This window comes from Dipodomys merriami, unplaced genomic scaffold (genome assembly GCF_024711535.1).
Source record: "Dipodomys merriami isolate MVZ:Mamm:240054 unplaced genomic scaffold, mDipMer1.0.p SCAF_337, whole genome shotgun sequence".
NCBI classification, from domain to species: domain Eukaryota; kingdom Metazoa; phylum Chordata; class Mammalia; order Rodentia; family Heteromyidae; genus Dipodomys; species Dipodomys merriami.
In genome coordinates, this window is record NW_027204904.1 from 299,712 (window position 1) to 312,012 (window position 12,301).

Genomic DNA, 12,301 nt, shown 5'->3' on the forward strand with positions numbered 1-12,301 from the left:
TTGCATTCACTCCTGTGCCTCTCCTTTCTTCTGGACTCTCGCTGTCCTCCTGCTTCCTGCTGAAGTACCAGGCCATAGACCGCCCCCAAAGGCCAGCAGAGAGCCCTTGCCAATGTAAATGCAGGGGGGTCGTTTATTACAGCTCGAGCTGGACTCACAAATCTTCCCTGACACAGCAGGTCAATAATTGTCAGTCCCAATCTCTTGGTCAGCAAGGTTTTTTTATTTTGTATGAAGCAGGTGGAAGGATCATTACAACACTGATTTTGTGATAGGTCGGTGGTTCGTAGTAAATCTAGTCTTAAATTTATTGGTTGGGGAATGATCATTTCCAGTAAGGGCAGGGACTTTCTCGCTTAGCAGTTACAGGATAGGTTAAATCATACATAGCAAGCATATTATAAGTTGGGGTAGGTGGGGCCAATCACAGCAATGCTGAGGGCACTATTCCTGGATTATTTCCCGACCTAAATTGCTTCCTGATAGAGTTGGGAGATAATCGGTCAGGGCAGTCTGAGATTCCTGGACAGATCAGGGCTGTCTGGTTTCTTAGTTATTTTTACTGTTACATTTTCTTAGAACATGAACTGACACTCTTTTTCCAGTAGCAGATAACAGATATTTTCCTTAGAGTTTCTGAAATCACTGCCAACCTATTTGTCCTCTCACTGACACATCCAACTACAGGAGTCAACTTCTCCACGCTGATGACAGGCCATCTCGGAGATATTCACAGGGCTATGTTTCCTCCTCTATCTCAGGCCTTTCTACTGAAAGAACATCCTTACTAAAATCTTTTTAGTTGTTTCTAGTGAGGAAGAAAAGTAAGGCCTAGTTGCAGCCATGGAACCAAGAATTGAGGGCCATGGCTAGAGCAAAATGCCCTGAGAAAAGATGGATTCATTTTTGTCAAAGACACAAGTCTCTATAGGAACTCTCATTCTAACTGATTTTCTTCCTAGTAATATATTCACAGAATATGTAGACTATGTAATGAATGAACAATGACATATGCATAATATTTGCGAATATGGAGGGAATTAAGAAAAAAACTGCAATGGCCAGAAGTAACTGGTTCTTTGAAAGAGAGCTGGTAGGTTCTTTGTTTGGTCTCTACGCCTTTTAGCACGGTATTTTGTATTGCATTCAAACATATGAAGTTCTTAAAATGTAAAATCAGGACAAATAGTTAAAAATAAGGAAATTTTCCTAATAAAGTATACAAACTGCATCTTTAAATTCAGAGGTACTTAACTTGAAATTTTTCTCACGTTAAATTGCCTTTTGTTCCACCGAAGAGTTGATATTCGAAAATTCCTAAAGAGAATTATTTTTTTTCTTTTCTTCCTTTTTAAGGAACCATAGTAAGGTCCACCTGTTTCTGCTGTGAGCTCTTTCTTCCACTTACTGCCCAGTTGCTGTCAATACTCATCCCCATACGAGACAAGCAGCTCACATCCTGCCTTGATGACATGACAGGTTTGGTAGAAGATCTACCTCTGATACTGAAAGGCCCTCGGATTCTGATTCTCAGCACACCTGCCACAGTTCATATACCTAAAGTTGAAGCAGGCACAGGAAGGAAACATAAGAGGGTAAGTTTCTGCTCCCTTTGGATCTACTCCCAATACTCATCCACTCTAGAACTCTAAGTGCACTGTTTTCAAAGCTCAGTTCCAGACTTCTCTTAATCCTTATTTGTCACAAATAGATAGATTTCCAGATTCTCTAAATTGAGTTAAAGTTTATGTCATAGATTTTGGTGGGGACATGCATTCTGTTTCTAGATTAGCACACATCATTTGACATTTGGCCCAAGTAATTTTCCTTAGATTGGACTCACTCATGCACCTGTCTCCACTATGTTCCCATAGAAATTCAGAGAATCATTTGTCTTATAAAGACAATAGAGGGAAATTTGTTTATTCATGATGTTGTTTCCTGATACGACAATGGTTCCCCATGGCACAGGGCTGCAGGACATACCATAGAACCACTGCTTTCTGAACCTCACCACTGCTCCAACTCTGCTTCTACGTGTTTGAGTATACCCTAATAGACTAAAGTTCTTTCTTGTAGGTTGTTAGGGCACTATGTACTTTGCAAAAACTACGAAGAAAAATTATAGTTAAATACTCCTACAATGAAATTGTCCTTTCTATCTCCACATGTGTTTCACAATTACTCAGGGAATATGATTTATTCAACTACTGAGGATAATTCTTTGACTCGTATACAGTATGTGCTTTACAGATGCAGGATCTATGAATGAAGTTAGGCCCTTTGGTTTTTCTTCTGATGTCTTAATTTTGTCTCTCATGGAAATTTTTATTTTGATACAGTACACATATTTATATGCATACATACATACATACATACATACATACATACATACATACCAGAGCTAATGATTGAACTCAGTAACTAAACTTACCTCTTGCAATACAAGCACTCTACCACTTGAACCACTAGCCCTTTTTGTGTTGTTTATTTTTGAGGTATTTTTTGTCTGTCAAGGGGCATAAACTCTGTGCCTGAATGTTGTCCTTCAGCTCTTCAACTCAAGGCAAGCGCTCTACCACTTGAGCCACAGCGCCGCTTTTGATTTTCTGCTGGTTAATTGGAGATAAGAGTTTCACAGCCTTTCTTCCATGGGCTGGATTTGAACCATGATACTCATATCCGAGCTTTCTGAGTAGCTACTTACAGGTTTGAGCCACCAGTGCACAGTTTGTTTTTGAGGTATTATTTACCCTGCTGTCCTGGGTTGCCATCCTGCTTGTGCTTGCCTGGGTTGCTGGAGATACTTCACTTTATCCAGCCATTGTACTTCCACAGTAGCTGGGATAACAAATGTGCACCAACGTGCTCAGCCATTGGTAGTAATCAGGGTCTTATAATCTTTTATGCTAGGAATGGCATCAGACTGAGATCTCATCTCTATCTCAAAAGTACAAATTAAAGGTTGAGCTATGGAACCCAGCTATACTATTTATATTTTTATTTCTTGTCCATCAAATATTCATAATTTTGAAAGCACCAAGTACAGCAAAAGAAAAATGGAGATATGGGAATCCATATGTGTGATAATCAGGGTGCAAGTCTTCTGAGGATAATATCCTCTTAGGAACCATGAAAATGACTGCTGGACTCACTCCAGTTGGCCTGGGATTTATTTTTTGCATCTACACATAGAAGTTACTCCTTTTTGTGATCTGAGTTTCAGAAAGACAAGCTAAAGGCTTTTGGGTAATAATTGGCAAAATCACATTACTTGATTCCAGTGATGCTCTTTGAGCCTGCATGGACTCAGTAGTTGTGAACACATAAGATGCCGTCTACACATCTGAGGGGATTTGTCATAGTCCTAACAGAGGCTCCTTAAGCATGGATGCACTTTGCCTCTAACACACTCTGTTTATATGCGCTATACTTTGATCCTAAATCAGCATGTCCATGTTTATGCAGATTCCACAAACACATACAATTATTTTGTCCATGTCCTAGCAATGTTTCATTGGAGGCACAGGGGGACACATGGAGTTAGAGAAAGGGGGGAAAGGGAGGGCATTTCTTACCATCTAGGAGTACCTATTGTCTGCATCTTCATCTTCTATGATCAAGCCCTCATAGGGGCTGAAGTGCAAACCCAATGGCAGATCAGATTCCTCATTCCATACTCTAAGCCTAGCCTCAGGGTACTGTACTGACGAATTCTCAGCCCAGGGGGCAGACTGAGGACTGAATGGTCATAATGCCCCTTGTCCACCACATTGTCTCTTACAAATATAGGTGGCCCATGAACAGTGTAGCTGGTGATGAAGAAGTTCTGACACTGCTCACAATCTGAGGCAAGAGAAGCAAAAATTAGTCAAGAAATATGTACATTCCCAGATTTAACAATCATGAGAAAGAGCACAGAATGCATATCATTGTCGCTTAGTTCTTCATGTGAAGTTACTAGAGTAAACCAGTAATTGGGGGCCAAATGACCTGGTGAATTATTATAAAAGCACATTTGCCTTCTGTTTGAACAAGCACAGAGGGTTACTTACACAGGTAATCATCATCCTGGGGTTTACGGATATCTTCATAAGCATAACTCTTTCTTTCCTGTAGGATGTACATGCTCATTTTTACCTCCTTTTTCCTACGTCCAAGTTGAAAAACAATGGTTATTTAAGTTGGGGATCAACAATCTTTGTCCCTATTTCTTCAGAAAAGTAAAATCTCTTACTACCAAATTATCATCTATTCTTCTCACATACTCTGGTCCCCCATTAACCTTTGACTCAGAGATACAAAGACTTCATGTGAACACTAACTACAGGTTTCTAATTCAATTTTAAGTTTTGGCCATTCCCATTTTCAGGTTTAATTTCGACTTCATTAAATTTCTTATAAAGTGGTCTTTGATGAATTTATTCATTCAGAATATTTGTTGAGGGTATGTTAAGTATTGAGCAAAGACGAGGACATACAGGATTGAAAATGTGTGGTCACAGATTTATCAGACACTTTGCGTTTATCTGTTATTTTACCTTTTACTTATCATTTTCAGACAACATGCAGGCTGTACACATTTTTCTTGTCAGTCCTGGGGCTTGAACTCAGGGCCTGGGCACTGTCCCTGTGCTTCTTTTGCTCAAGGCTAGCACTCAACAACTTGAGCCACATTGCCACCTCTGGCCTTTTCTGTTCATGTGGTTCTAAGGAATAGAACCAAAGGCTTCATTCATACAAGACACATAATCTACAACTAAGCCACGTTCCCAGTGCAGTCTGTGCATCTTTATCTATGTTCTTTAGATTAACATTCAGAAGTTCAGGGAGAATGTAAAATGTGTCATGGCCTAAGTGCCTCCAGGTGGATAATAACCCAAGTGTGTAACTTCATTGTGAAATTCTTATGTGCTGCTCATTGGAAACCTAATTACTAGTTCCACAGCTTAGTTCAGCCTATGTTTGAACTTTCCAAAGTCCATCTCACATAATCAGATTACCCTCAGCAACCTTGCTAGAATTACCAAAATTAGTAAATTTCCCAAATTATTTTCTCTTACCCAATTTTTGTTTGCAGTATTGTCCTTGTGTATTTGCTTCTCCAAGAGGGAACGCTGGTTTCTGGGCCTCTTCTAATCCACTTGACTTTAAGAAATTTATAATTCCTGAGAACTTCTTCAAACTAGGTTCCTTACCTAAGGTTGTCTTGGGCATTCCCTTCAATGAAAGTCACATATAGAATTGGAATGTATTTCCTAAGCCTTCCATCTCCTATCAGTTTTCTCTCAAATCCATATAAGTTAGACTGAGGGAGGGAGAACACTTGAGAATACAAACCGAAAAGCAAACAAGGTCTGTGAATGAAGGAAATGAAGCTTGGAAGAAGACATGACTAGTGGTGACATTTAATGAAAGAGAACACGGGGAAAGTGGAGAATTACAAAACTTGGTTGGAAAAAGCTATGACAGAGCAGTGAGAATAGGAAGAAATTATTGGCAGAAATCTATATGGACAATTAAGTACATTCAAATTGCAACTAGTTATAACAGATGACTTTGAAATTAATTTGACTTTTTTCTATGCAATTTTGCCTGAAAAAGTATGTACCATATAATAATTGTATAAATTGGTATACATGTCTGTTTTTGAGATGATAAGGTAAACAAAAATGTGATATGGTAAAAAAAGAAAATGTTCATCAGGCAGACTCTAGTGACTCGTGATTGTAATCCTAGTTATTCAGTAGGCTGAGAGCTGAGGTGTAAGCTTGGCAGCCAGCCCAAGGAGTAGTAAGACTCATATCCACTTAAAACCATCATAAAAGCCAGGAGTGGTATTGTGGTTCAAGTTGTTGAGTGCTAGCCTTGCTAGCACAAAAGGAAGGATCTGGAACAATGATTAGTCCTGATTGTAAGTCTCAGGCCCAGCACCAAAAAATTTAACATTGAATATTGTGAATTCTTAAAATACAGCATCAATGGGACTAAGCATTTCTTTCTGCTTTTCTTTTTTCCAGTCCACGGCCTGGGCCCTTTCCCTGAGCATCTTTGGCTTGAGGCTAGCACTTTACCGCTTGAGCCACAGCACCATTTTCAGCTTGCTTTTCCTGTTTATGTGGTACTAAGGAATCAAAATAAGGGCTTCATGCATGCTAGGCAAGCACTCAACCATTAAGCTACATTCCAAGCCCCTAATTATTTGTTTTTGAGCCCTGATATAAATTCACTTTCTGTGACATCCCTAGTTGAAATAAATTAGTTGAAATTGAATTTGAAGACATTAACTTCAGTATTTCTCGAGCCTGTTACTTTTACTTAAATTTCAAAACTGATTAATTATTATATATATTGATTATAACTTGTTTATCCTGAAAATATTGAGGGGGGTTCAGTTGAGACTTCAGACCTCTGAAGAACGATCAGTTATTGTCCAACCACTCAAAAGACTCACATGTAAAGGCTACAGCTAAACAAACAACTATGGAAAGTTCCAGAATCAGCTAACTAAAGCTCAGAAGAAGGGACCAATCCTCCTCTTCCTCACAGAATTGACATTTGAAATTAGCCTCAGAAGGACATGTATCTATGTAAAATATTATGTCACTTTTTTTAGTTGTCAGTAAACTTTTCTTAAAACTTACAAATAGTGTGGATTTATTGTTGCATCTATCAATTTGTTATAACAAAATGAAAAGTGGTTGGAACAGAGATTGGAACAATCTTTCAGTGAATGGTGTGAAGATGTGAATGGCTAAGATAGCTAAGACTTTATAATGCTGTGTAAGTATTTATGAACTTGTAAGTGCCTTTAGAGAAAATGTATTGGTAGACTTCACCACCACTAAGTGTGATCCCAGACACAATACATTTTTAGATTTCGGTTTTCTCATCACGTAAGAGATTATAGTTTACTATTTGCCTCATTATGTTGTTGTAATATTGAAATCTATTTGTTCATGGAACATTTAAAATAAAGTCTAAAATATTGTGAAAATAAAATAAGTGGTAGTGATTATTGTGGATATGAATTGAATCTTAGAATGAATATGATAAGAACAGAAGAGATCAGGAAAAAGAAGCAGATGTTCCTAGGGCTTCTTCTCTTACTTGGAACCATGAAGAAAGTTTACTCATCAATAGAATTTGGGAGACATTTATCTTCTGACGCTTACTCTGTTCAGTTCTGAAGGTCACCCAAGAAGGTTTGACTAAAAGTGATGAGAAATCTGGATTTTGGTTACAAAATATCTGCAAACTGTGGATTCTATTTTTTGACAGCAAATCTCAGCCAGAGAGAAAAGACTCTATTTTAGGAAAATGTTTTCTGAATTATCATTAAGGCTTGTCCCTATATTTCTTTTCTTCAATTTCTTCAAACCTAGACAAAACCCATCTTTGCTTCACTCTGTGTTCATAAGCTATCTGTTATAATTTAATTGGTTTTTGATGACAAGAAACACTAAGCAAATTAGGAACAAGAGGGAAAGATTATTTAGTTAAATAGCATACATCATGGTCAACTTAGTTTCATTTCAGTGATGAAGGATTGTTTAACACACATAAATCTTTAAGTGCAATGCAACACATAAGCTGATCAAGGACAAAAATCACACACTCATTTCTCTGGATGCAAAAAAAGCCTTTGACAAAAGTAAACATTCTTCTTTTTTTTTTTTGGTCAGTTGTGGGGCTTGACCTCTGGGCCTGGGTGCTATTCCTCAGCTCTTCAGCTCAAGGCAAGCATTCAATCATTGAGGCACAGCACTACTTCCAGTTTTCTGGTCGTTTATTGGAGAAAAGTGCTTCACAGACTTTCCTGCCCGGCCTGGCTTTGAACTCTGATCCTCAGAGCTCAGCCTACTGAGAAGTCAAGATTACAGGTGTTATGCCCAGTTAAAGTCAGCATTCTTTTATCATAAAACCCTTGAAGAAACTAGTGATACTGGGTATATATCTCGATAGGATTACGGGTATATGTGAAAAATTAAATCATTTCTGTTAATAGCAGGAATGACACAAATGTCTATTTTTTTCATTCTTTTCCCGTATTGAATGCAATCAAGCCACAGAAATAAGCATAGAGAAAGAAATAAATAGGTCAAAAGGGAAGAAACCATTTAAATTATGCTTGTTCACATATTACATGATCCTATATTTAAAAGATCCTAAAAATTTCCAGAGAAAAATTCTAGATCTGATAAATGCTATTGGAAATGTGTCAGAATAAATGATGAACATTTAAAATCATCAGCTTGTCTGGCAACAATGAACAGTCTGGAAAAGAAATCAGAAAAATCACAATAGTCTCAAAAAATTAGCTTAAGATTGTGCTTAACTAATGAAGTAAAAAGACTTCTATAATGAAAAGTATAAAACCTCAAATAGAACTGAAAGCCAACCTGGGCTGGTAAGTTTGTGAGACTCTTATTTCCAATTAAGCACCAGAAAATATGAAGTGGTGCTGTGGTTCAAGTGGTAGAGTGCTCACCTTGAGTTGAAGAGGTCAGACACAACACTCAAGGCAACTGTCAGGATTGACGACGATGATGATGAAGATGATGAAGATGATGATGATGATGATGATGATAATAATAATAAACTTAAAAATTGGTACTATGGATTGCATTTCATTCTTCCAAAATTATAAGTTGAATTCCCAGTCCTCAAAATATTATTTGGAGATGGAGCGTTTGGTAGCTAATTAGGGTAAGATGACATCATGGAGGTGAGGCCCGAGATGGATTTAACTTTCACAGAAAAAAGCAAAGAAAGATCCTTTCCATCTCAACTGTTCCTCCTTTCCCAGTCATGAACATACCAAGATTTCATGTAGATACACAATGAGATATAGGCCATCTACAAACCTAAAATAGATCCTTCATCAGAACCCAGTCACACTAGCATACTGGTTTGAGTTTTCAAGCTTTCAGAACTATGAGAAATAAATTTTTATTTAATTAACTCACTGTATACTATTTGGTTATGGCAGACTAAGTTGAACACACAATCAGAAAAACACTGGAATTCACCGTTTTTACAAAGAAGATACATAAATCTTTGTATGTGGCTAACAAATGTATGAAAATATGCTCAATATTACTAAGCAGTAGGGAAATGTAAGTAAAATGTCAATGACTCCTTAGGATGCCTACCATAAAAATAAATAAAAAGATACTGGATGCTGGGCACTGGTGGCTCTCGCCTATAATCCTAGCTACTCAGGAGGCTGAGGTCTGATCATGGAGCAAAGCCAGCCTGGGCAGGAAAGTCTGTAAAACTCTTATCTCCAATTAAACCACCAAAACACCAAAAGTGCCGCTATGACTAAAGTGGTAGAACACTAGCTTTCAGCTAAAGAACTGAGGGACAGCACCCAGGCCCAGAGTTCAAGCCCCACGACCAACAAAATAATGGAACCTTTGCTCGCTGCTGGTAGAAATATAAAATAGTGCAGTTGCCTTGGGAAATAGTATGAAAAGCACTCTAAAAATTAAAAGCATAACTAGCTTATTATCTAGCAATCTAATTCCTGATATACATAGAGACAGGAAGGAAGGAGGAATGGAAAGAAGTAAGGAAACAAGGAATGTAAATAGATCCTAAATAGATATTGGCACATTCAGTATAACTGCAGCATTATTATTACTATTGTCAGTTGTAAAGTAGTTGCATAGGAAAACAGACATTATATATGAGCTCCAAATTACATGACCACATAAAGGAAGAACAGTTAAGGTTCACCTGTCTTTTTCCAGGTTTATCCAATGTGAATAACACAGACAGGGTAACATTTCCACAGTCTATCATGGATCTTTGGCACAGAGTACATTGCAGATTCCATGTTCAATTCAAATCAAAGACATCAGGCTGCAACCTTGTGATTTCAGTCACAATTCTCTCTGTCTGGTCTATTCTTTCTATGTGAACTCTCTAAATGAAGGCATTTGACCACATAACCCCTCTGTGATATATAAATGCATACCACACTGGAAACCCTTCAAAAGCACAATCTTACTTGGGTCAATTTGACCAAAAGATGAAGAATACAAAATTCTTGAACAGAGAATCAAGTGGACCAATCTCTCCATGACTCTAGTAGCATTTATTCTTCTCTCAACTCCAGTAAGGAATTGGTTCTATTTTTGACAGTTTCCATTTTTGTTCAGATTGTTCAATGTCTTTCTCTGCGTGGTTATTTCACTAAATAGACTATCTACCATGAGATTGCAAATGACTGCAAATAAGTCAACAAATATATGTTTTCCAGGTGTTAGATAGAAAATCAATGCATCAAGAAAATATGGACTATAATATTGTATCAAAATGCTGTATGTACTTATCTACGTAATAGAAAGTGATGAGGATCACTTTTTACTTGAATTTTACCCTACTAAACATCTAGCAGAGTCCTACCTCTATCTATGTTTCTCTTATCCTTTGGATTTTTGCAACCATCTTCTAACAAGCTTCTCTTTTGCCTCGTTTCTAATTTTTTACATTGCTATCAGATTTTTTACCAAAACTATTTTTAATAGTGTTTTGATTAGTTATCTGAAGAGAGCGAGAGAAAGAGACAGCAGTGGTGATAGAGAGATACTCATCTTCCTAACAACTCCAATTTCGTCCTCCAGAAAAGTGAGAAAAATCAGGCTCTTACCATCATCCATAATGATGTTTTATTATAACTCACTCAACAGAACAGCAGAATAAGTTAAGAGTGAGTCAATTACAAGTAGCTCATCTCTAGTGATTAATTAAGCACTGAAATCATTTTGGTGTTACTCATCCATAACCAAATACAGAATTCTCTTCTTTTTATTCACCATCCAAAGAAACCCAAATTGGATCTACGGCTCAAGTGGTAGAGCAATAGCCTTGAGCAAAAATGTTTAAGGGCAGTTCCTAGACTCTGAGTTTAAATTGTAAGATTTATGTCCGCACACAAAGAAAATGTGTTCCCAAATATCTGTCCTCCCATGTTCTCTGAATGTTATATGAATGATCTAGGGATAAAAGGTGTCCAGACAGATTTTAGGCTCGTGCACATTTTGTAATAAACAATAACTTCCATTCAAAAACTGAACTGGAAGTAGTGTCATCTGTGTTACGAGGAATGGACCACACATACTGTGGAGACTTTAAGGGAGCAGTGGAGAAATCCTTGCTCTCATGTCCTGGGCTTAACTCAGGACAGTCTTTTCACATCTATTGTTCCCCAAAGCACTTGGTGATCATCTGACTCCAGTCTCAAAGTGCTGGAACTCTTATTTCTGAGAAGAGTATATAAAATTATCTTGATAAGTCATTGCTTATTATACAGACACAAGTCAACAACTTTATGTTTTTAATCACTCTGCATGCCTGAAAGTAATAATGCGCATCACTTGTGTCCAAATCTTTTGAATAATATTCAAGTATATATATCCTACTCACAACAATGAAAGGATAAGAATTCTTGGTTCAGTGAATGCTTAAGAGTAAAGAAAGATTTCCCATTACACCTAGTTACCTCTGCAATGAAGGATTTCTCTTCATAAATTACGGAGATCTGTGACAACAATTTTCCCACAGTGGGTTTCTTTTCTGTGTTAATGTTCCAATGCTTGCTGAAGGTTGACATCCAGTTGATAGACTTCCTCTAATGCTTACTTTTACGGAGATGCTGCCGTGTGTCCAAGTCTTTGGTACCTGTTGAGATATAAATTTTTGCTGAATGTGTTTCTTTATTTGTTGTATTAAGTTTCTGTCTTGTGGATTTTCTCAATTTCACTGAGGACTGACTTCAGATTAAATGTCATTGAACATTTGTTCCATTCATTAGGTTTCGTTTCTCCTATATGTCAGTTCTCTGATCAACAATGAGGTGTGCCTCCCAGATGAAAGTCTCTACACACTGGTAATGTTCATCAGGTTTCTCTCCTGTGTGTGTTCTATAAATTAACGTGAACGTGTTTTCTCCTGTGTGTTTCTGGTGCAAACAGAGGGGTGAATTTTTTTTAAAAAACCACACTTGTTGCAGTCATAGAATTTCTCTCATTTCAGTGTTCAGTGAAGAATGCTCAGCTAAGCCTTCTGGGTAAAAGACTGTAAAGTTGTTGCATTCATGAGACTTCTCTCGCTTATTGATGCTCTGATGCAAGCTGAGTTTTCTTCCAGGTGACAGACTTTCCATATTTATTACGCTCCTAAAATTTCTCACCTGTGTGAATTCCATTATGCTTACTGAGTTCTGGACTCTGGTTGAAGGATATTTCATACCTGTTACATTCACAAAATTTATCTCCAGTGTGTCTTCTCT

General features: G+C 37.5%; 1 pseudogene; it reads right to left on the minus strand.

Moving 5' to 3' along the window:
• Positions 1–1,250: 1,250 nt before the first annotated feature.
• LOC138803193 (histone-lysine N-methyltransferase PRDM7-like) lies at positions 1,251–4,128 on the minus strand (annotated as a pseudogene).
• Positions 4,129–12,301: the final 8,173 nt, after the last annotated feature.